The sequence below is a fragment of the Cavia porcellus genome, unplaced genomic scaffold (assembly GCF_034190915.1).
Source record: "Cavia porcellus strain 051 isolate PalLab524CR breed Dunkin Hartley unplaced genomic scaffold, mCavPor4.1 scaffold_8, whole genome shotgun sequence".
Classification (NCBI taxonomy): Eukaryota; Metazoa; Chordata; class Mammalia; order Rodentia; family Caviidae; genus Cavia; species Cavia porcellus.
Genome location: NW_026947491.1, coordinates 92,763,377 through 92,789,088, shown reverse-complemented (window position 1 = coordinate 92,789,088; position 25,712 = coordinate 92,763,377). Strand labels below are relative to the sequence as shown.

The window sequence follows — 25,712 nt, the reverse complement described above, 5'->3', positions numbered from 1 at the left end:
GTGCAATATTTCATGGCATTTGTCTGTTTCTTCTGGCAGAAAAAAAAAGCACAATTTCTTTTGATTAATTTTTTAATAATTTTTCTTCCCTTCTGAGGATCTGTTATAAACATGATCAGCCTCTTTACTGTGCCTATTTGTCTCTTAAGCATCGGTCTACCTTTTGACCCTTAATTACTCTACTATTTACTCTGGTTATTTTCTCCTGATGTATTTCAGTTCACTAATTATCTCTTCAGCAGAGTCTAATCTACTCCTAAACCCAACGTGTACATTCTTAGTTTTACCTTCTGGCAGTTTTGATATAAAATTACCACTCTTTACCTAACTTTCACTTGTGTCCTGAAATTGTCCCCCTCGTTCCTTGTTTTCTTGAGCTTATTAATTGCTGTTATTTTCAAGTCGGGTTGGATAACAGGGTCTCTTCTCAATTTTCCCGTAGGATCCTGTTGTATACTCTTTCATTTTCCAATGTGTTCATTTGTTTCTTTGTACCTAACAACCATTCAACCAACGCTGGCGTTGTGCGTGAGAGCTTTTAGCCATGACCTGAGGTGTGGACGGTGAACTCCTCCTGGGGGAAGACTCCTTCTCCTTTCCCAGGAGCTAGGACTGCAGCGCATCGCCAGCCTCAGACTTCACACTGAGCTGAATCAAAGCTGCATTGAAGGCTCAGAGGAGCCGATCTGTTCCCGCTGGGCTCTGCTCCTAAGCGCAGCTTTTCAGAGAACCTAAACCGAAAACGTCATGTTTCTATCTGTGAGCCTGTGTCAGCCGGCTCTGGACTCCTGGTCTTGTCTCTCCGGCTCTGTGAGCTGACCAGGCTCCCGAGGCTCAGTGCTGCACCTGCTGTGGCCCCGCAGCCTGAGTTAGCGAAGTCCTTGAACAGAAAATCAGCCCTGGATCTAAGGGCTCAGTGTCCTGCGCTTTCCTTTCCCCCCTGCCTGATCCCGATGCCCACACCCTTGCCGAGATGGCGTCCTGATGCCTTCAAACAGATACGGGTCTGTGGAGTGGGTAAGGAGGTCACTGTTCGTGGCTTTGGTTATTTCTTTGTGTTTGATCCTTTTCTGATTTAGACAGCACCTATGGCCGCGGTCATCTCAGACCCGTCTCCAGCTCTCCATGAGAGTTTCAATTATCCTTTTCACGGGCATCACCCCAAATTTTACTCTTAGGAGGCTCTTCAACCGGCGCCCCATTCCCTTCACACGGCCATATTTGTGTTTAAGATTTTCTTCCTTCTTTTCCAAAAAACTGTCAGTCCTTCCTCCACCTGGGATCACAAAGGAGCACATTCCCCAGGCAGCCCCGTGAAGGGAGATGGCGTGGGCTCTTCCGGCTCTCTGTGCTCTAGTTCTCGGCTCGCTGGCTGCGATGAAGGTGGCACCTAGCACACCTTGGTAGCTGTGGGCAGAACACAGCAGGGCCAGGGGACAGGAAGGACCTGGGTTCCCGAGTCACAGCACAGAGAAGCACCTCTGCTGATCAGAAATGCCTGCCCTGAATTTGTGTATTAGTGAATGCACCTCGAGTTTCTGCAGAGATTTGGGTGGTTATTTATATTTTTGACAGCACCTAGAATTACTGTAACTAGACTATGGCTGTAAGTGAATGTGGGCTTTAAAATTTCTACAGTATTGTTGTGATAGCTCCTGTCAGCAGCACAGAGAAAAATACTTGGATTATTTAATGACGTGTGACGCATTCCATTATCAAATTCTCCCAAGTGACATGGAGTTGTTTTTCTGCGGTGTTCTTGTTAAAGATGAGGAAACGTTTAATAAGACCGTGTGCAGAATTCCTGGTTGCTTTCTCTGAGGAGGAGGTAGCTGGCTGCGCAGCTTGACTGTGTACATCTGCGGTGCTTGTAGATCAGCTCAGTGTGCCTCACCTCTAGGTGAGGTGAGAACGCTGCTTCACCTCTAGACGAGCAGCAAACCCTGCACGACATTGGGACTGGGAATCAAAATTTAAATCGGTCCTCGCAAGTTGGAGTCCTCGAGCCTCTGGTGAGAACCTTATAAAAATGCAGAGCCATGATTCAATTCCACAGACACTTTGCCGGTAGTTTGAAGAGGGGCCAAAAAAGCTGCATTTATTAAAATAATTCTACAGGTTGCTTCTTATGCAGTCATGTCACCGATGAGGCTTAAGAAGACTCTGATAGAAAAATCCCGGCAGGTGCAGCCCCAGCGAACACCGATGTTCAGCACATGCTGGCCAGGGCTGCAGGGTGACAGGGACATTCACCCCAACCCAGGCGGCTGACCCACGGCCCACCTTTCACTGCTGTGTGTGTGTGTGCATTGCTTCGGACTGAACTTGACTGCAAGAGAGAGACACTCAGAGTCAGCAAGCTGTACACACAGCGGGCTCTGTGTCCTCAAGCAAAGGTCCTGGGTCACCCATCCAGGTCTAGCACTGCATCTGTTGGGCACCCAGGCTTCTTGGGCTCACTCTGAGATTCTTAGAGTATGGCTCTCATGGCCATTACTCTAAAGGACTGCTGTAACACCAGTCATTACATCCAAATTCCACTGCTCAGAAGAGGACAAGGAAGAAGACAAAGACAGTGCTTTTCCTTTTAAGGAATCCTGTGAAAAACTGCACACATCTCTCCTTCTTCCAGCTGGTCATCAGCTCTGCATAGCAGAAGGTGTCCCCGGGTAGACCATCCCTCCACAGGGAGCTACATAGGAGAAGGTGTCCCTGGGTAGACCATCTCTCCACAGGGAGCTACATAGGAGAAGGTGTCCCTGGGTAGACCATCTCTCCACAGGGAGCTGTGTTGCTCCACAGTGTGACATAGAATGGAAACAGGCTGCTGGGTGAGAGTTAGTGGTGCCCGAACAGGGTTCTGATTGGCACATAAAGGTTCCCACTGGCTTCTGCAGTACCAAGCACATCCCGCTGTGCTCCAGCCTTTTAACGTTACGCTTCATTGTGCCACGAGGACCCTCCGGGGAGCTGGAAGTGCCGGAGGCTCCTGGTAACCATGGCAGCAGGTTAGGTGCGCAGCCAAGTGTAAGAGATGTCCTGGGGGCTCCTCTTAAATGCAGAGCGATTGCTTCCGCATGGGTTAAGCCAAGCTCCGTCTCCATGTACTGATCTGTACAGAGTGAGCTATGCTGCTTGTCCCCACTTCATTTGGCTCCAAAAAATGCAAATAAGGCTGGCCGAGGTACTGATACGTGATCCTGGAGGCCAGCTGACAGCTTGCTGTTTCGTTCCATCATGTGCCCTATAAACAGCTGAGCACAGTGGGATGGCAGAGCCACATAGCTCCAGGAATGTCAACTGGGTTTCAGCCACAAGGTAAGAGGCTATGACTTCCCAGGGCACAAAAGTTTACATATCAGAAACTGAAGCAGCCGCCTCCTAAACATTCAGATGCTACCACAATCAAGAACGCAGACTGGTCTTTTTACATAGCTTTCTGCCTGCAGACTGCTGCGGTGTCTGCTCTCTGCCTGGCCGGCTCAGCTCACAGTGCTCACGTAATTCCTGCCATCCTCACTGTCACTCAGCCTCAAGCCACTCCCTTCTTCATGAGATAATAAATTCTGGGTGTGGCCGTAGAGCAGGGCCCTGTTCCATGTATCCTCACCTGGACCGGCCTCCGGACCCTTTGGCTGCCCGTAACTGCGAATATGTCTCCGTGTCTTTGTCCTCACTGTGGGTGGGTTGCTCTGGAGGTGGTAGGTTGGAATTAACTTGCCGGGACTCACTAACGTTCCAGCAGACCATGAGGAGGACAAAAAAGGGAATTACGATATTTGGATTGCAACAGCCAAGGTCCAGATGGAGTCGCCAGATGCATATGCTGTCACCGAGCAGCCCCTGCAAGCACTGATGTCCGGAGCAGGTCCCAGATGTACAGGAAGAGACCAGCTCAGAGATCGGGCGTGATCCAGTCGCAGAGCAGATCCTCTGCACAGAGGCGGATCTAAGGTCAGGTGGCCATTGCGGGGACCGCACCTGGAGGCAGATGCTCCTCCTCAGCACCTGTGGGCTCAGAAAGCCCAGCTCTCTCTAGCGTTCTTGCCTTAAGGAATGGAGGTGGTTCATGGGGTGCACTAGCTGTCACGTGACAAGTGGGCCTCCACCGCAAGGCGACCCAGGTGCCGCATGGTGCCGTGCAGGGAGCCAGCTGATACCAAGCCCCTGTCCCCAGCTGTGTCGGTGGGGGCCACAGAAGGAGGTCACTTCCACTGCCACTGGGAAGCTAAAAACCCCAAATGACCCGTTCTGAACAGCCAAGGGATAAGGAGGTTGGGAAAAATGACAGGGCTAATGAAGCAAAATCATGTCAGAAGAGAAGCAGAAGGAGACCAGAAAGCAGCTCTGGCTGAAACAGCATTTAAGAAACAGTGGCTGGAAATTTCCTAGCCCTCAGGAAAGACATATGCAGATTATGAATTATGCATTATATCTTATATCTTTTTTTTTTGTCTTTTTCTTTTTTTATCGGTACCAGGGATGGAACTCACAACTGCCTGCTTGTAAGGCAGGCGCTTATGCCGCTGAGCTAAATCCCCAGCCCCTATATCTTATATCTTATATGTGGAAAAAGAGTGACAATGCCCTTATGGTAGAGGCTGAAAAGAAATGGCACCATATTGTTCACGTGGTGACAGAAAATACACGAGAACTAGAATCCTACATACTCAGAAAATCTCCAACCGAAATCGAGATATTTTCTGAGAAAAAAAAAAGTAAATCATTAAAAATTATCACCAACAAAATTACCCAAAAGGAGTGGGTACAGTCCTCCAAACAGAAAGGAAATCAGAGGAGAAGCAAGCTAAGAATAAAAATCAGGAAGAGGAAAGCGGGGTAAATTCAGTGTCTCTCAACTTTTCTTAATTGTGTTTGTCACTTCAAGCAAAAATTAGATTGGTTCGATGTGGTTCTGAATACACAGGAAATATGCAAGACAATATATTATACATGGAGGACCCTAAGGGAGGTAGAAAGTCCTCTCTCTCAGTAATCCCAGAATTCTAGAAGGCTGAGGCAGGGGGGTTGCTAAGTTTGGGCCCAGCATGAGCAACTTACCGAGTTAGAGCGACCCTGTCTCAACATAAAAAATAAAAACTAGCATGTAGCTCAGCAATGTGAAGGTCTTGTCCTCAGCCTCCAGCTCCAAAATCTGCCCCTTCTGTGTGTGTGTGTGTGTGTGTGTGTGTGTGTGTGTGCGTGCACTGTATATAGCACACACATGTGTGTGCAAACACAGTACTAGAGCACCCACTCAAAAGCTATACTCAGGAAACATAATAAGGTATTAAAGTAACTAAAGAAAGGGAGGAAACCTGGAGGAACAGAAAACAGGAGAAATGACAGTGGCCTCAACATATTCATCACACATTAAGGCAAACGGTCTAAATATACAAGGTAGAAACAGATTAACAGCACTGCCTCCAGGATCTCATTTCCGACATAAGAATTGGAAGGATTTTGCCCTGGATGGGAGGCTGCAGCGGTGGGAGGCTGGGAGGCGGAACCAAGGGCTCCATCTGAGGTCACCTTCCCCGCCCCCGGGCAGCTTACCTGTGGTGAGAAATGAATCCCAACGGGCCACCTGTGCATCGGCAATGCCCCGTAGGCTCCACCCCAAACCTAAGCTACCTGTATGTCCCCCACACCACGCGTCCGGCAGAGAGAAAGCCGGCCCCGGAGGTCATGGAGTGTCTATCCGCATTCTTAAAATAAAGGCCACTTTTATTTCATATTTCTTATCTTTGTAGCCGCGCCAAAAATTCTATCAATAATATGGATGGGTTGGGAACACAGGGGGGAGGAAGCGACATAGGATGCCAGCGTTAGTCAGAAGACAGCAGGACGAGGCCGTGCGTGGAGCGAGGGCGTGTCCAGGGCCCGGAGGACACCACACTCTGCTGAAACGCTGAGCCCAGCATGCAGGCACAGCTACCCTGCTGCTTATCCCACTACTGATTTTCAGCAGATTGCATTCCACGGAGGAAGGGACGACTTTCCAGCAAATGGCGCTAGAGAAGCTCTGTATCCATAAAGTCTTTTATCTATTAAAAAATGGAACTTGACGTAAGCTTAAGACCTTGTATAAATATTAACTCAAAATAGATTGTATGTTTAAATGCAAAACATAAAAAATACCATTTAGAAGAAAATATAGAGAAAACCTCCCACTTAGGGCTGGGGAAATAGCTCTTAGATTGGAAAGCGCGCCCTCTAAAGAAAAAACTGATAATACGGACTTCACCAAAAATCAGATCTTCTTCTCCAGTGAAGCACATGCAGAAGACGCTGAATAGTAACCCAGTGTGAGCTCGCAGAGGTGGATCCGCTGGGGCCCAGAGCAGTCACGCGTGGGGAATTCCGGTTAATTAGGAGATTAGGAGTGACCAGATGAGGAGATAAAAACGGGTAACAGACGACAGAGGAGCCAGGCCAGGTCCAGGTCAGCTGTCTTCGTAGCCGCCTTGACCAGAAATGCATCAGTTCCTTAGCACGGGCTAAGAGACAAAAGGAGAAAAAAAAAAAAAAAAAAAAAAAAGAGTGAGCGGGGTGGCTCGGGAATTACACCATGAAATATCGTGTTCCTCTCAGGGAAGCGGAGTGTAAGGTTTCAGGGTGGAAGAGAAAGGAGGCACGGAATTCCATTGGATGTCTGCAACATGAGCTCAGTCAGGCAAAATCACTGCTGCCCCAGGACTGCGCCTGGAATGTGAGGTCCGGGAGGGCCAGCCCCAGCCCCAGCCCCAGCCCCAGCCCCAGCCCCAGCCCCGAGAATGTCTGCGTTGACTCACCCAAGTGGAACCCCTTCAGGAGCTGGCTTTGTGCAAACCAGCTCTGAAAGCTGAGGGAAGCCGGCAAACACACCCCACAGTTCGCTCTCCTGCTTGGACTTCCTCTTCTTTCTCTGTAAATATCAGTTGCTGTATTTATACAGTTGTTATTAAGTTACAGTTTAATCTTAATCCTACTGTACAGGAACTACGTGACTAGGCGAGTTCACACAAAATGAGGACCCAGCGGGGAGGTGTAAATGGGGTCTCAGGAGGTGGGCAAAGGGAGGATGGGTGGACAGGGTGGCTTAGAGGAAGCTAAGGCCAACAGGGACCCATGTAGTTCCTGATCCATTTTTCCTGCCTCTCTTCTCTGTTTTTGCTAAAAGAAATCAGTTATTCAGTGTCTGTGCCATAAAAATGACATGGGATAAAACGTTTCTTCTCAAAAGGGAGGGAGATTTTTCATGCACTGTTGCAAGAGTCGGGATTATCAGTCACTTCATCTGCACGATCAGCCAAGTCCTGGGCTCTTTCCTGTGGTCACGCAGGGAAAGATCATTCTGTTGGTTTCACGGATAAGGAAATGGCAAATCAGGAAGACAAACTAGCCTAGCCAGACTCTGAAGCAGGATCTGTCTGAATCTGAAGCCCCAACGAAGGGATCTTAGGTGGAAATCTACAGGCTCCACCCTTCGAAATGTCCTACAGAGCGACCACGCCCTCTTCACCCTGGCTCCAAGCGCTTCTCCAGGACTACTGCTTCCTCAGTGATGGCTGAGCGTGGAGGCTCTGGCCTGCATGGAAACTTCAGAGATCAACAGAGAGCAGGCGAGCCAGGTGGGAAAAGCCACTCGGGGGTCTGCAGGAGCCCCTGGAACGCACCCAGCAAGTCTTCCCAGCAGTGCGATGTGGGAAAGTTGCCATCTCCACTGTACAAACACGAGCCCAGGTCCAGAGACCTTGACTAACTTGCTGAGGTCACTCAAAGATTAAGTATCAGAGCTGGACTTACACTAACTCTGATACTTAATTTGGGGCAGGCATTTAAGCTCTTCTCCCTGGTGTTAATATTTATGCCGCATTTAACCATGCACCCCACTGTAGGGTGTAGCCCCAATCTCATGCAATCCTAAAATCAACCCCAAATGCATCAGCACTGCATCACAGCTACGTTACAAGATACAGGCTCGAGAGGGCCAAGCCAGGAGCTGGGGTCCTGAGCCACCAGGAGGTAAAACAGATTTGCACCAGGCTTCACTCCTGGCCTTCCAACTATTTCCGCTTCCTCCTTCCCTGTATGCACAGAGGACCCCGGGAGCTGGCACACTGCCCAAGCGCTCGGGACCAGGTTGATTCTCAGGGGTCTCCTTTGACATGTGTGTTAGAATTCTGGTGTGGCATCTTGCGGTCATCTGGCTGTGCCCTATCTCTTTGGGACAGGGACCCACCTGCTCAGCTCAGCACAGTGTGTGTCGCACGATGGACCCCTTTTTGCTATGCTGGGTCTAACACACATACATTACCCCTCCTGCTAAGCCTGGAGGACCCGACTTAGCGGCAAGCACACAGTTTTTGGAGGCTGTCACTCATGACCAGGAACAAAGCCCCCTTTCTTCACCGCCTGCCGCAGAGCAGAGCCAGCACGATCTCAGGCTCCAGGACCATACTGCCTTGGTCCAACCACACTCTGCACTTAGCCCTGGGACCTCGGCCCCTCTCAGACTCAGTTTCTCTATGTGTCCAGAGGAGGCAGTGTAGCAGCGTGTGTCTCTCACAGTTGTGCGATCGCAGGAAAGGCTGCCCAGCCCTTGGGACAGCCGTACACAGGCTATGCTGGTCCACGTACCCCTCTCCATCCCCCGAGGCAGCTGGGAAGGAGTACTTCTCAGTAACTCCAAAATGTGCGCATCAACGGAGCCTGCTTGCTCGGCTGCGGAGGAGCGGCGATTTCTCCTTCCTGCCCCAGCTTTGGAGGAGAGCCTCAACGGGCAGGGATGGCAGCTGTGGGTGCCTCGCTGCATTGTGGGTGCTGCCCCATAAGCTTTAATCTGCCCACATGTGACTAAACCTCTGCTTGCTTTTCGGTACGATGGGCAGCCTTGTGACTCCCGGGGGCAGTCCTGAAAGTCAGAATGCCATATAAATGCAGTTGCTGATTCTGCCTGCCCTCACATCTCTCTCCTCTCCCTGCCCTCTTTTCTTCCTCTACCTCTTGGCTTCTCTGGTTAGTTTTCAGGTCGCTGGGCCCCATCTGTGCCCAGGGAGGCTCTGCTCCCCTCCTGCTGCCCACCAGGAAGCCCTGCCCTGCCCCTTCCCACCCTGTCCCCTCAGGAACACCCTGCACATGTGGGTGTTATTTCTCTTGGCAGCAGGCATTCAGCTGTCGAAGAGACGGATAGGTCTTGGCCAGGAGGAGACGGGACGGGAGCAAGGAAATGAGACTGGGATGGAACAGGCGCCCAGCCAGGAGCTGGGAGAGACGGGAGGGTGTGGACTGAAGCGCTGAGCCAGGAAAGGCGCAAAAAGGCAAATTGCAAATCTTTATCTGAGGACCCAGATGCCCAGAACAGAGCCCCACTTCTTACCCAGACACCCAAGCCCAAGAGGACGCAAAAAGGGACAAACTGGGGGCAAGGGGAGGCAAAGGTAAAAGGCCACCTGCTCTGAAGACTTGCATTTGCCAGCTTCAAAGTAAAACACATTATCGTGAAGATCAAATTGTTCAATAAATGTCAGTGCCAGCACAGTGCCTGGCCCATGGCTTATTACACTGTTGTGTCATCAGTAATGCAGTGGAGATTCCAGGAATGTGTGAGCTGGCATCACACTGCTGGTGCAAAACACCTGACAGACATGACTTAAAGAGGAAGAGTTTGTTTTGGCTCAGAGTTGCTGAGGTTTTGGTCGCGGTCAGCTGTCTCTGAGGGCGAAGGGCATGGAGGAAGAAAGCTGCTCACCTCATGGTGGTCAGAGAGCGGAGCTCAGGGAAAGAGCCAGTGAGAGGACGGGGCCGAGGATCAGGCAGAGACCCCAAAGGCACAGCCGCAGGACCCCCAGGCTCAGTCTGAAGGGTGCTTTACCAACCTCCCAAGGAGTCTGAGCCAGGCGAGCTGACAGGCCCTTGCCGAGATCATGGGTTTTGGAGCCGGAGAGACTTCCCCTCAAATTCTACCTTGGCCACTGCTGGTTGCAACACCTTGGCTCAAAGATTGCTTCTCTGAATCCCAGCTTCCTACTGTGAGACCGCAGCATTACCTTCCTAGCTTGGCCTTGAATGGCACTGGAAAGTAATGCCTCTGTCCAGTCAGAGGAAGACAGAAAAGTGGAGAAGGGCTGACAGCATCTGCTACAGAGATGAGGCTGCCCGAGGTGTGGAGATCGGGGTGTCCGCACATGGCATCTTCCCAGGGTGTCGGCCACCTTGCCCTGGAAGAGGGGGCGCGGAAAGGGAGAATCAGGCTGGTGGAGACGTGAGGAGACCGGGCAGTAGGTGTGAAGTGGTCCCATGGTTTCTGGAAAGAACGCTGGCTCTGAGGTTGGCATAGCTGCCTGCCTCTGAGGGTTCCGCCGTTCCCCGGTTACGTGGGGGCTACTGAACCTTTGTGAGTACCAGCTTTTTGGAAGCTGATACCAAATGAGGAGGCCTGAAGATCTGCTCAGGACTATTCTGCTGGCCAAAGACAGAACTCAGTTAAACAGAAAGGCAGCAGGTCAGCCGAGGCAGGAGTGTGTCCGAGGCACAGCCAGAGCCGCACAGCCTCCCGGCCCTCTCGGCCTCTCTGTAACGTGAGTCTCCTCTCAGCCTTGCGTTCACCATTTTTCCATCTGGGCCTGAGTTCTTGCCTTCACAGAGTTTGTTTGATTGCCTTCACCTAAACTCTGTTTACTTTGGAAATGCGCGTTTTCATTCTGCACACCGCTCGGCTCCCTCCTCCACCAACCTGGTGCACAGCAAAGACAAACCACAGAAATAGAAACCTCATAAATCCCTCGGCCAAGACTTTGACAGACTTGAGGAGCATTTTTGAACGCTAACCCCCGGTCATTCCCAAAGTTTCCTTCCGGCAGGTTGAGCCACAGACGGGTGTCTAGATTCCCAAGGGAACCTTCCAGTGACTACTGGTTAAGCAAGTACCGTCTTCTTGGGAACTTTCTGGAAGGTCGATCAGGTCTACACCAGAAGAGAGGGGATTGCACTGGCGGCCCTCTAATGCATTTTGGAAACCTGACCTCGGTCTTCTTCTTCAGGCTCTTTTGCTTTTACTTGCCGTTCCATGCCAGACTCGCCCTCACCCCAAATGCACCCTGCTGCCAATAAACCGCCCCGTCTGCTCCTTTTCGTGACTGCGAGCTCCTCAGGTCGGAAACTGTTGTACTCGCCTGTTCCTCCAAGCCTTGCAGCAGGCAGCAGGTGCTCAAGGAGCACGTGAGTGAGACGCAAAGCGGTGCGAGGGCTGGGAGAGAGTTACACGGCGACGCGCTCCCGCACCGTACCAAGACCGCAGGTTCTGCCGTTGCATTTGATTGTTCTACTGTTGCAGATTGAAAATCCCCAAAATTTCCCAGTAGCTGGAAAATACAGCTGCCATTCCCTTATCCCTCATGGAGCCTCGAAATCTCTTGTTTGATAGAAGGCTGACAGTGGGTGGCATTGAACAGCAGCAGGCTGGGACAGCTTGGGATTTGAGAGTCTGGAGAGTAGGTGACATCTCTCCTCGGGGTGTCTCAAGGCCTCTGTGGGCTTCCTGCTTGAGCTGGCTTGGCTCCCTTCGTCTCGGTGAATGTATCATGGACACGTAATGTAGTAGAGACGCTAGGTGATGGCTATGTGAGACCCCTCCAGGCCACTTCTGCAGCTTTTCCATAGGATTAAAATCACTCAGAAATAAGCTTAGTTTAAAACCGCTCCCTGGCTTCTTTCTGCCTCTCTAATTAGAGGTGGGGTGGAGGCTGCCTTAAGAAACACGCACCTGCGTGCAGAGCTGAGCATCAACGCTAACGCCTTTTGCGTTCTGTCCAAGCAGGACTGGACACATCTCTTGGCCCTGTGCGTACCCTGATCCCATGGGCTGTCGTCACCTGCCTGAATGCCCAGCTCCCTCTTTGATTGTTGTGCTTGCTGAAGGATGTTTTCTCTACTGTTCTCATCACCTGTCCGTGGAACAGCACGAAGACAATGTAGGAGAGAAAACCATAAAAAAGTGTGGTTTGCAGCCCAAAAAGGCAGGATGGGGGTGGGGTTTACCCAGCAATGTGAACGGCGCGGGCCCTGCTTAGATCAGCTCAGGATTGTTCTCAACACGAATAGGAGAGTTCATTCCTGCAGGAAGAGTTCTTTCAGGGGAACATTCAGCGCTGACCAAGGTTTTCACTGCAGATTCCACCCTGGAAGACCTTGGGACTCCCTCTCCATGGGCTGCGGGAGCCCTCTCCACCACTGGCCCCAGGACCAGCACCTCAGTGCACTGAGGAAGCTCCTTTCTCCACCAGCAATGGGCCACGGTGCCTCCAGATGCTGACTGGAGCATGCAAGGTGGAGCCGGGCAGCCTCGAGCCCTCACCTGGCCTGGGAAGACGGTGGGCTGGGGAGAAACTTTCCCATTGGCAGAGCTCTGGGTGTGACTCCGCTCACCCACGTGGTGTGGGAAGAGAAACAGCCAGAGGGTGTGAAATAGATGGGCTTACAAAGAATTTAAAACTGCCAGGCAGGCTGGGAGGAAAATGATTGGAACCCTAGGGAGGAGGAGGGTTGGCCTCCAGGAATATGGATGCAGAAAGGTGCTGGGGTGAAGGGTGAGGTCTCTGTGTCACAGGAGAATGCCACCAGGAAGCATCTGCCACAGAAGAGACTCCAAGTGACCAAGCAGATGGGACGACTGACCCCAGAGTCAGGCGACTTCTGCCCTGGTCGCCTTGGTTCTGACAACCCGCGCATACAGATGGAGGGGCTCAGAGCAGTTGAGGCCGTGGGTGGGTCCCACGCATAGACTCCCAACTCTCAAGGCTGAGGCAGTGACCGCCCTCCCTGAGGATCCACGCTGTTGGCACGGAGACCAGCATGAGCCCAGTGCAGACTGTTCCTGGAGGCAGGTGGGTAGATCAGCCTCCTCTACTGTGGTCAGAGCTCTGCTTTCCTCTCATAGAAGAAGACCTATGTTCTTGGTACTTGCCTTTGTATTAGCAAGCCCTTACCTACCACCTCCATCTACAGTTATGCCCAAGCTTTGGTCTCAGCCTGAGATCCCTCAAGCCCTGGGCACCTCCTTTACGGCAGAGGAGATGTGGTGGTGTGCTGTGATCACCTACCACACTGTGGAGATGCTGCTGGAGGACAGAGGCCTGGAATGGCCTACTGAAGCAAACCTGGGGAGCATCTGCTTTCCTGACGCCCTCAGAGGCAGTGTGGATAGTGAGGCAATGAACTTCGTATGGCACCGAAGCCACCACAGGAAGAGCATCCGGCAACCAGGGGAGGGTCACAGGCATGGTCACATCAACACTCCTCCCAGTAACGTGCTGGGGAACTTTGAGTGTCTCATTCATTTTGGGGGCACAGATTCTGGCCCCAGACAGGTGGGCTTTCACTAGCAGACAGAGCAAGCACCCCCTGAATGACAACCTGCACTTCTTAGCTGGGAAACTCGGGCTCCTATGGTCTAGGCTCCAAGAAAGGGGTACTAAAAGGATTGGCATTGGGAAGGACCATGGAGGACCCGGGAGGTCCCCTTTGGACTCTGTTGGTACTTCCTGGCACAACTGTAACTATAAACAGGGCTGCTGGCATCGTGGGCATGTGACCTGGGGGGCTGCATGTGACCACGTGCACAAGACCCCAGGCTTGGTCTAATGCTTTGCTACACTCATTGCTATTTTCTAACAAAGGATTCAACTATGGCTTGACGTTTGTGTCTTCCCAAATTTCACCCCCAAAGTGAGGGCATTAGGCAGTAATTAGGTCATGAGATGTTGTCCTCAAGGATGAGGTTGGTTCTTGTATCACAGAGGTGTGGGTGACTCCTCAGTCCTGCCCACATGCGGGCTAGACGGGAAAGACAGCTCCCCCGGGGCCAGGAGGTGCGTCCTCACCAGACAGGGGATCTGCTGGCATCTTGTTCTCTCCAAACCGTGAAATCTAGTTGTCATTTTAACAGTAGTGAGGGGGAGCCCTCGCCGGTGGGATCGTGCTGCTCTACAAGGGCAAGCTGCGACCGTCAGTCTCTGGCCCTCCACATCCAGGCATGGGACGACATGACAAGATGCCTTGGCAGCTGCCGTCACCCTGGCATTGAACTTCCAGAGCTCAGGAACCAACCGTGGGCCGATACGTTTCTGCTCTTCACAAACTCCGGGACAGCAGCACAGGCTAAGATACCGCTTGATCTCTGAGTTCCCAGCCTCAGGCTAAGACACGCCTTGATCTCTGAATTCCCAGCCTCCAGCGCTACATCGCTGCGGGTGATAGACCACCCAGCTTGTGGTGTTTTCTCATGGCGGCTCTCGCGGCCTAAGTCAGAATTCCATTTTTGTTTTGCATGGTCCTGGTGTGCAACCGCTCAGCCTGAGAAGGACACGGTGGCCAGGTGACAAGGAAGCCTTGGAACGAAGTTTGCAGCCAGGAAAAGCCGTGGTCAGGAAAGTAGTGGAGAGGGACGGCTTCCTCCAGGTGATGCCAGGGCCACTGTGTACGCTCAGCACGTGTGAAAGTCGGATTCCAGGCTGCCCGCTTGGTGCCCTTCCAACTGACACAATAAACCACGCATATGTATACAAGTTAGTAAGCTGTGAGCTTATGTATTGTATATTACATATAACTGGAAATGATCACTACAAACAACAAAATGGACTGGAACCCGCCCATCTCCCCGTGGGCTTCGCTGTGCTTCTGTGTGTAACGTGGCTCACCCCGTCTCCTCGCCGGCAATCGCTGCCCGTTTACTGCACCTCAGTTCACATCCGCCAGGACTTTATGTGCCGGGACCCTGCAGGACGCCCTCCACACCTGCCCTCTGTCGCTCAGCGCCATCTGTCCAGCCGGCTCGGGCACCGGTTGCTGGTCCGTTTTACGCTTGGTGGTTTCCACTGCACGGCTATATTTGCTTATTCTCTCACGCGTTGATGGGCATTTTGGGTTATTTCCACTTTGGGGATGTCACAGATAACATAGTGATGAACTTTTATCTGCAAGTCTCTGCACAGACACATGCTTTAATTCCTCTTGGGTAAGTACGTATGGCACAAGGGCGGCCTCCTTAGGGAATGTCGCACTGACCTGTCACTTTCTCTCTCGAACTGTGCGTTCACCAGAGCTTCCACACAGCTCAGCTCAGTCACATCATCGGGGACCCTGGATAACAGTGCAAACACCATCCCAAATCTCACTGCTTTCCTTGCCAGAAGAAAAAGGTTTACACGGTCTTACACTTGACTTTTAAAATTACTTTTAGACCTGCTTTAGGTTCACAGTCAAGTGAAGCAGAAAGCACAGAGTTCCCCACCCTCCCCGCCCCAGGCCTGTGTAACTTCTCCCTCTGCTGATGTCCACCTCCGGGTTGTGTATTTCTCTGGGCTGCGGAGGACCAGAACACATTTTCCCCAGGGCAGATCAGAGGTGTGAGAAGTGCCTGCTCTTCTCCCAGCCTCACGAGGGGTCAGCCTCTCCTCCTTCCTTGGTGGAAGCGAGAAAGGACAGGGGTCGGGAGGGGTCGGGAGGCAGGCGCACTCCTCTCTGGGGAGTCCCTGAGAGACTGAGACTTTGCAGCTGAGACTTTGTGTTACCAATGGCTCTGGGCCCAAGGCTGAGGGTCATGAATTAATGCATCTCTGCAATGCAGCATCTAGAAAGTGGCAGGTCCCATCTCAGTGTCTCATGTTACTCATAAGGATCTATTTTTGACGAAATTCATTGAGCACTGTAATTCATTATTGTGCTTCTTTTTTTTTTTCTTTCTTTCCGGTACTGGAGGTCGAACTCATGACCGCCTGCTTCTGGGGCAGGTGCTTATGCCGCTGAGCTAAATCCCCAGCCCGAGCACTGTAATTCAGAAGAGCATTATTGCCTCAGAAGAAACCCACAGGCAGCACGTTCTGGACCACCTGAAAATAATGACTTAGCAGTCACTGGGGCAGATGGATGAAGGCAGAGACGGACACGAACTTGAGGGTCTGCTAGGTATCAGACCCTGTAAGGGACTGTCTTAGTAACTTTTCTCCTTGCTGAAACAAAATACCTGACACTCAAAGCTACATGAGGAAAGGTTTCAGCTCACAGTTTGTAGAGGTTTCAGTCCATAGGTGACTGGTCCTGAAACTGAGGGGCATGGAAGAGGAGAAACCGACCATGGCGAGGCAGGGAAGGGCAGAAGCAGCAAGCAGCAGCCTGCTCTTCCTTGTATGCCTTCAAGCCTTTCAGGTGGTGCAGCCCACATCTGGGGGGGGGGCTTCCCGTTATCCACACCCAGAACTATGCTGCACCAGTCAGTGGGCTGATTTAGTAATTCCACACCCTTAATCCCAGCATCACACACACCAGATTCAGCTACCTCTGAGAAGCCCCACCTATGTCCAAGTGAGGATTTTGGGGTTGGGGAGACAACTATACAAGCCCTTAACAAGTACTTTGCAGTACTAACACAATGTTTATTAAGTACTCACCACTGCCTGCTATGCTTCTGAACCTTCAGAACCTCCTCTGAGCAGGGTAGGAGACTGTGGAGTTCTGGTCCAAACCACATCTCTGAGCCAGCCTGCCTGGCTTTCAGTCCCACCCAGTCCTTTGTAAGTTCCCTTGGGCCCACTGCTTAATGACTCACGCTGGTGTAGTTTTTCCATGTCCCTAAAACAAAGATGGCAGCAGCTGCGCCCTGCTGCTGAGGCGGGAATGTGTGCCCACGCGGAGAGCAGACCGGGCCGTCAGTACGGAATGCGGCCGCCCTCACTGCCTCTGACCGCAGGGGCTGCAGTGCTGTCCCGGGGCGGCGTGAGTGGACTTGAGGTCGGGGTGAGTCCTGAAGGAAAATGTGACTCGGGTGAGGAGATGAGTGGCAGGATCTGTGCCCTACTGGGCACGGGCGAGGTGGTAGAGAACAGGGTACGGAAGCTCTCAGACCGATCAAGTCCAGCGAGGCGAGAGCGGAATTCCCCGGCGTGAATTTCCCCCATGTTTTTTCCGAGGGAAGGCTCCCTGCAGCTCGCTGTGTGCTGATAACCATCAGGATGTCGGCTCCTGGGGAGACAAACGGGGCGCTCAAGCTCCCCTCACCCCGAGCAGAGCTGTGAGTCAGGGCTCATTTCTGGTCAAGATTGGAAGTGCAGCCTGGTGAAATTCCAAGGCAGGATGGTGGAAGGGAGTTTCTTTTTTGATTTTTCTTAAGAGCTAATTTCTTGAGAACAGATTTTCCCAGACAGGAAGAAGAAAGAAGCTTCCAGTGAAAACACTTCAGGAAGACGGGAAGCTGGGCAGCGGAGTTCGGTGCCTTTCTTGCTTGTTCTGGGCCGGGTCTGTGGTGGTCCCTGAAGTCTGGCCAGAGAGTCTGGCCAATGCTTGCAGAGAAAGCCAAGGACTCTGCAGCATCTCGATGCCCCCGGATCCTTCAGGCTGGGCTCCTGCACCACCGAAGCTTTGGCATGTTTGCTGTTCATGTCGCCCATTAAAGCCTTTCGGGATCCAGATTTTACCTATGTTTACTTCCTCCAAAGTCCTCTGCAATGTTATCTCAAGGGACTCGAAACCCCCATGCTGTGGTGGTCAGGACAAGAGTGATGATTCCCATTTCACAGATGAGAAAACAGTTTGTGAGAGATGCACTTCCTGATTGGGGTCACAGAAGTGGGCAGTGGTTTTGCTGAGGCTGTGATCTGAGCTTAATCCACAGACTGTCAGGGTAGGAGGGAGGGTGTGTGGGGGACAGAGAGAGCCAGTGCAGGCATAGACTGTAACAGACCCAAAGCAGAAGCAGATTTGCTGTTATCTGTAAGAACATACATGTTTAGGACTCATACAGGAATCATACACATCTTCCCTAGGAAGTCTCCTAACTTTAAAGAATTAATACAAGGTCTTCAGAAATTCCAGAACACCTTATCTGTAATTCACTAATAAGGAAGACAGCAGGTCAAAGTGATTCATGTAAGCACTGGATTCAGAGTCTGGCAGATACAAGTTCAGCTCCCTCTGTAACACTTCATAACTAGATGGCCAGATAATCTCCATAAATTCCTGTTACCGCAAGGGAAAAACAAAGTGCAACCACATAGCCAGAATTTTATTCATTCAACAGATATCGCTGAGTCCTACTGTGTGTCGGGCACTCTCTGTGTGTTTGAGGCACAGCCCAGAACAGAGCGCACAGATCCCTGAGTTCACAGAGTTTAGATTCAAGTGATGCCATGGAAGAGAAGGACCTGGGTCCCGTTCAATGCCAAGTGCACACAAGATGTTCTGATAGATATCACTGACTGGTATTAAATATCCTAGTAGGGATTGTTGGTCACCTTACTCGGGGCCACTAACCCCACCAGTTCCCTGGGAATAAACCCTCATCCTTCTGGTCTCCAACCCATTTTGCTGGTGTTTGATGTAGGGGTAGGACTGGGACCCATCTGGAAAACTAAAACGGAGGGGAGAATGGCTGGGACTGAGGAAACGCACCCTGTATTCTGCGAAGGAGACAGCATAAGACAGCCTCTTGCTGTCCCTGGACAATGTCTTGAGCAGTGTCACATGGGGGACTGGCACAGAGGAACCCAGCAGCTTCTTAAACTGAGAAACGAGCTAATACTGAAAATGCCAAGTGGGAAAATGGGAAGGCTCCGGGTGCTCGGCATTATTAAAATCAGCCAACTCTAAATCCTTCATAACTAGAGCTGGGCTTGCTACTCCACTACTGAAACCAGTGTGAGCTGGTGTTTTTTGTTACCTGCATTCAAAAAGACTTTAATCAATGCAAGTTATTACGATATCATTCCCTTATTTATCGGTAAGATCACCAGGCATTGGCCCGTTTCATATTATGTTTGTGGATGTATCCCTGGTCACAGCTAGCTCCATGTTTTAGAGAGAGTAGGTGGTGAATTCACAATTCGATAAAAATGTTTATATGAGCCAAATGTTTACATATTTCTACATGTACGATCTCACATACTTCTTTCAGGTCTCAGTTGTTTTAAACAATTTACCCAATTATTGAAGACAATAATAAACACCAGCTTATGTGCAGACACTTGATTCTGGTAGATCTCAAATCCAGGCTCCCAGGTCCAGCGTGCCTGGGGCAGGCTGACTTGAAACCGTGACTTGGGTTTATGTGGACACACCTTTCTTTGGTAAGTGGCCAGGGCTGCAACTCCATCCGACAAGCAAGGACGGTCTTCGAGTCCCTCCCGCCATCGAGCCTGCGGCTGTCTGTCTGGTGCCTGCACCAGGGAGCTGAAGGCAGGGTGGGGCCCACCTGGCCCGTGATTCTGTTCGATGAGGTCATGGGAACTGGACAAGGTTTGCCCGGTTTGGGAACTGGCAGTCCGAGGTCTGGTGATGGAGCGCGGCAGGTTATGGCTGGTTACTCTGCTCTTACAGAGAGGACGCGGAGGCCAACACTGCAGGAAGACGGCTGGGTTCTGGGGAGATTCTCACTGCTCCCCACAGGTGCCTGCTCACCACAAGATTGCCCTTTTATCTCCAGTCTGCTTCGTGTTCAACACTTACTCCCTGCTGGGCACTGTGGGGCGGGAAGATGGGCAAGAGGAACAGCCATCCAGGAAGATAAGACACGCACAGCATAAACACGCCCGCTGGCTCATCCACTCACTCATTTAACCGAGTCCTAGATACTTGAAATGAGCCAATACATGATGTAGATGCGGTCTCTGCCTCATTAGAGCTCCTCTGGTAACAGAGAAGAAATATGCAAGTGATTGATCACCCCATTAGTGGAACTTATGATATGTGCCCCAAAGGAAAGAATTGGAAGAGACTACAGCAGTATTAACAGGCACCTGATCCAAATTGAAGATACCTGTATCTCCATTCTGCAGGCGAGGAAACAGAGGTGGAGAGGAATTAAATCATTCGCCCCAGTTCACCCGTGCTGGAGCCTGAGGGAGCCAGACTGTCCTTCTCCAGAGCTCTTGTTCACTACCCTGCAAGGAGAGGGCCGAGCTCCAGGCTCACCATGGAGCAGGCAGGTGGGAGGGAAGCCTAGGCAAGTGGCATCAATGAGACCACAGCAAATGCCACATCGACTTGAGGGAAACATAAACCATTTCCTGGGGAGGGTGCCATTCACCTCCGGCCCTGGGAGAAAAGTGGGACAGTTTCTACACAGAAAGCAAGATCAAGGTCTACAGGGCATGCAGGCAGACAGCGCAAGTGAACAGGGGCCAGTGGAGGCAGAGTACTTACCCCAGAGGAGTGACTGGGCGCCCTCTCCTGTACCACCGTCCCTCTCTGCCATCCTCAGCAGGGCACAGTGTGCTTGCAGGTACCTGTTACGAGGTCTCCCCAAGTCTCCCCAGAACATGTGTGGAGGGCTCCATCTCTGGCACAGCAATGTCCAGAGGTGGAGCCTACAGAGGTGACACTAAGCTCATCAGAGGACCAGTCGGTTCCATCGATGAGCTCACGGGTGAACAGGCTAATTAGGAGGTGCGGCCAGCTGGAGACAGCAGGTCACTGGCGTGGATCCTGTCCCCAGGCCTCCCTCTCTCAAGCATTTCCCGTCTCTGCTTCCCGAGGTGAGCAGCCTTCTTCCAGTACGTTCTCCACCAAGACATTTCAACCTTGGAGCCAGTGACCGTGGACTGAACCCTTCAAGCCATGAGCCACAGCAAACCGCTCCTCCAAGCTGAGTGCACGGGGTACCCTGTCCCTGCAGGGGGAAGATCTAATACCGTGCCTGTGAGGGAGCAGAGCTGTGGAATACTCGTCAGGACCTGCTAGGGAGTCAACAGAAGAGGGGAGGGGATAGGACCTGACGTAATGGAGCCTCTCCTACATACTGAGTGTTTGCATGTGTTACTTTATCCTTACGTGAAGGAAAACGTGACTGAAGGGGTGCCTGTCCCGTTCGAGCCAGCATGCAAAGCACGTGACGGTGCTGTTAGATTATTCGTGAAGCCCAGCTGAGGGAGAGCTGCTGAGGAGGACAGGCTGGCAGCTTGCAGTGCTGGGTTAGTCTCTGTCCTCCCATCTACTCCTTTCTGTGTGTCTGTTTATCAGTCGCATTCTCTGCAGACTGTTTTTTCTGCTTTTCTAAGCCATGTGATTAGAAACCCACAGCCACCAATCCCCATGATTTACACATCATACTGAGTTCCTAAATTTCAGAGGAGTGCTCGGATTGGCTCAGCGTGGGTCAAGTGACTGACCATAAACTGATAAGTTGCTAAACAGCAGAATCATGATGTCCCAACATGAGAAATTTAATAACCTGACAGATAAAATGCAGGGGGCAAGTTTCATAAAAGGAGTCCCTGGACAGATTCAAGATAGATATCTTCAGTAGTCCTTCATGCAGTTCATGGAGTGGGTGTTAGTGAGGCTTGTTTTGTTTTGTTTTGTTTTGTTACTGAGGGGATGGATGCAGCAGCAGGGAAGCAGAGACGCTGGGATGTGACAGTGGTCAGCCCCGCTCACTGACCAGGGAGTTAGTGGAGCCGGACTGCACCCTACATGTACTGGACTCCAAGTCTGCACTCACCCCAGCCTTGCACATCAACTTCTCCCCGCTGGACCCTTTGTGGCTTGTGGCCACCGATTTCCTAAGACGAGGAGCCAGCTTCCTCCTGTAAACATACATTTCCCCCTTGTACCACGCGTTTGAATATGACCGGTGTTTCCAGGCGAGACTCAAATGGAAATTCATCCTATACTGTGATGGCTTCTCGTCTTCATCCAAGTGAAGAGTGTGGTTTTTAATAATAATTTTTGTTACCTTCTTATCTATGAAATGATCTGATGATTGCTTAATTTCCGTAACCTACAGGTACCCCCCAGGAAAAGACAGAGTACATTTTACCTGGTACCCAAAAAAGTACAATGCCAAATGTTATTGTGTTCTGTGTCTTTCTGATGTGATGTCAGCAATGACACCGGTTCTGGGTTCATTTAACCTGGCCTGGAACCAAAGAACGATCTGTCCACTCCCCGAATCCTCCTGAACGGGGCTTCTGTGTCAGATTACTGAGCGTTGCAGGAACACCGGCATCCGAAGCTGTGGATTTACAGCTCTTCGTCCTCTTCAAACCCCTAACACTGCTTCTTACGTGAAAAAAGCAATTTTAAAATGTACCACACCTAATATAACACAGGGCCATACTCACCACACACATTCTTTAATGGACAGAGGCAGTATTCTGCCTTTTACTGACAGTTAACACCAACTCTTAATGCCATTTTCTATTATTGATTTATGAGGTGCATACTCAAAGCAAATTAGAGAATAAATCATTGATGACATTGATTTGCTTACCAGCTCTCCAATAAATGTGCATGATTAGTTGTGGCCTGCTGCCTGTCTCTGTCAGCAGGAGGCCTCTGTTCTGGGGCTCTGTTCCTATGTTGTTTGCGCCTGGGCTTACTGAGGACTGGTAGTGTAACTGGAGGGGGGAGAGGGTGAGGGCTGGGGCTGTGACTACATCTGATACCCTGAGGCGGAGGAGGGATTTCTGCACATTCTTCGGGGTTAGGAAGACTGCGGAGAGGAAGTTTCCACTGGAACGAGACAGCTCATTACTTCAAAGCGTCTGGACATCTTTTAGTAACACCTCTGGAACTGAATCCTTCCGAGCAGGGAGGGTGTGCACTTGGGGGGCTTTGGCTTTCGTGGTCAGGCTGGGGGACAGCCTTGGTCTGTTTGGCTTTGGATTCAGGAAGCAGGGGGGAACAGTATGCCAGGGAAGGGGGTCTTCAGAGGCCTCGGGGTGTGGTGGGTTGATTCATTTCCTCTCCCTCCAGAGACAGCTTGGTTCAATCCGACTTATTTGCACACCTTTGTGAAAACTTTTCCTGGTTACATAACATTTTGGTTTTAGTTTTCTTGTATTTATAATGAAGGAATGTAACAGTAGGTACCTCTTCCGGTTGCTGGAAGGATTAAAGGAGATAATTCCCAAGGAGTGATTGCACCAGAGTCGGTACAGAGTGAGCATTCTGTTCATTAGGCATTCAGCTTGTGCACCTGCAGACCTAAGAGCCGTGAGTTTTGTACGCACACTGGTTTGTGGGGAGGGGCGTGGGTCCCTGGTGTTCACTGGCTCACTCAGAGGGGTCCCAGGTCGCCTGAGAGCCGAAAGCTCTGCCCAAGGGACTCTCTTCCTTGCTTTTGGAGCACTGCTGGCTGGGCCTCCTCCCCGACCGCACTGTTCTTTCTGGAACATTGTGGACAGAAACCTGGAGCTGCTGACAGCCGTGTGCCACACCACAAAGAAGCCGGCCTGAGAAGGCCGCTGATTCAGAAGAACTTTACCATTTCTCGCGATGCCTACGGAACGAGCCTCCTTGAACCCAAATCTATCCCAAACCATGCAGGCCACCTGGCAAATTTTACGCTCAAGCAAGTTTGAGTTTCTATCATCGTGACTCAGGAGTCGCATGGAAAAGAGCCTCAAGGTTCACAAATACCTCCTGAGTCCTCCTGTGGTGTCACAACGCCCTCAGAAGGTGTATATTAGTCTTCTCTATTTTACAAATTGGGAAACTAAGACCCAGCTAAACTAAGAAACTAGGCACACACAAAGAAGTAGCGCACTTGGACTCAGTTCTCCTGGGCTCTAAAAACCAGAGCCTTCCCACTGGCCAATACAGCAGAAAAATTCCGTGGTCATCTCCCTCTCCTGCTGGGTGCACGGAAAGCACCCTGGCTAAGGAAGGCGGATTCCTGGTTTTATTTATTTGTTTTTGCCACATTCGTCGTATCCTTCAGCAAGACCCCGACTCCAGTGCTTTTTCCTTCTCGAGCAGTGTGGTTTGAGCGTTTTGTTTTTGTTGTTGTTGGGTTTTTGTTGCAGCTGGTGGTGGAATATTAAGCCACAGGGTTTGGACTACGTGTGCTATGTTCCACATTCAAAATGTCGAAAGGCAGTTCTTCACTATCTTCTTGAAATTCTTGAGTTAGGTACTAGAAGAGCCAGGCATCGAAGGGAGCCAATAAGCAAAGGCCCCCAGGCAGACCCCCTCTCCTCCTGGGGCAAATGGATGAGGGACGCGTCATTAAAACTGCAGAGAATCACAGCTCCGGGCCGAGCTCCCCACACTTAAGCATACTCTCGGGATTCTGATTTCGGGGGGGCAGCGGAAGTGGAACCCAGAGTGGAATTCCGCCTAATATGCGGTTCCTGTAGCGTCCAAATGATGTCAGTGTGCCTCTGTGAGGCTCCGAGAAAGTGCTGAGTTTAGTCCATTCGCCTCCATAAAGAAAAACTGGAAACCGCTGGGCCAGGGCCAGTGTCAACCAGTGTTAGAAAGCCAGGAATGCTCTTGGCAGGGTAAAACCATTCAGGGACGGTCATACCCAATTCATGTCGATTTATGGTGTGACATTTCCTTCTGATTAACAGTTTGTTCTGAGACAGGGGCTAGCAGCTCCACGCCTGCAACCGGCTCAGAGAACATGGGGTTGGTTAGAAACTCCTCATCTGTTGATCCCGAACCGCTGAGGTTACAGACGTGGCCGAGGTAGCCGGGAGGGTCCGTAAGTCAAGCCCACCTCCAGGAGAGGCAGCCGGCAAGTGAAAGTCTCATCCAGTTACTGCAACTCAAGTCAGAGTTTTGGTTCTAATGAGCCAAGGCACAGTTTTCGTCCTGATGTCTGTTTTCCCGAGAACCGGCCTCTCAGGTTCCGGGTAGGGCTTTGAGGATGCTAACGGCGCCCGTGACAAGGGCACCAGCATTCTTTCTGCCTCCGGCCAGCTTCTCCCTGGAGCGAGCCTAGGGATAAAGTGTAGTAGGTTCCAGGAGAGCAGGCTGCGGTCAGAAGACCCAGTTTCAAATCCTTCCCCGTCACTCATCTTGAGTAAACTTCAGGCAACTTTTTTTCCATCTGGAAAGAAAGTAATAATCATGGTATTCAGGCACAGGATTGTTACAGAGATAAGTAAGTTAATTAACACAGACTGCTGTTGGGCTTAGAACAAGCCCTCCGTAGAGACTGGCGATCTGATTCCTGCTAGTCTGTGTGTGCAGTGCGTAACGGTTCCGTCCCTTTGTGGAGCTGGTGCGTGGACGTCACAACATCTTAATTCTGTTTTCATCCCCATCCTCCATCCCTTGGTCGCCTTCCCACTTGAGCAAGATCCCTCTCCCCACTTCCTGTCATCTCTCTTTGTTTATATTTGGGTTTCTGATGTAAGAGAAGCCAGGTGACATCTCAGCTTGTGGGTCTGGTTTATTGTTGATGGCAACGTAAGCTAGTGCCACCACCATGTGAATCCGTGTAGAGATTTCAGAAAAAATAACAAGCAGAAATTCCATTTGACCCAGCGAGTCTCCCTCTGGGTGTCTTCCCGAAAGAGTCAAAAGTATCATATCACAGCGATCCGTGCACACCCATGTTGACAGTGGCACAGTTCACAATAGCTGCATCTTGAAAGCCACCTATACACCTGTCAGCAGATGAATGGGCAAAGAAAGCGTGGGATTTGCACACAGTGGAGCACTGCTCTGCCACAAAGAGGAATAACATGCACCCTTTGTACAAAATGGATATGTCTTGAGAGCGTGATGGTCCGTGAAATAGATCAGGGGCTATTAATCTTAAAGGCTCCATCCACATAGAAAATACAACTTCATTTGTATCAGGACTGGTGTCCAGTACGGCCAATATGGAACTCTGGCAAGACACAGATAGACTAAAACCTACTCTACGTCATCTACAAGGACCCTGCCTCCCTGCTGAACATCCTGAGTCTCATCCTGTTCTGCAGGACCATGTGATCTGGGGACTG

At 51.1% G+C, this 25,712-nt stretch overlaps 1 long non-coding RNA gene across 1 annotated transcript in view; it reads right to left on the bottom strand.

Annotated features, from left to right (window-relative positions):
- Positions 1-5,706: 5,706 nt before the first annotated feature.
- LOC134477421 (uncharacterized) overlaps positions 5,707-25,712 on the bottom strand; it is a 79,862-nt gene continuing 59,856 nt past the window's right edge. The window contains exons 5-7 of the long non-coding RNA XR_010049488.1: positions 16,428-24,808; positions 6,795-6,907; positions 5,707-6,500 (exon numbers count right to left, since the gene is read on the bottom strand). This is a non-coding gene — a long non-coding RNA (uncharacterized LOC134477421). The remainder of the gene's footprint in view (positions 6,501-6,794; positions 6,908-16,427; positions 24,809-25,712) is intronic.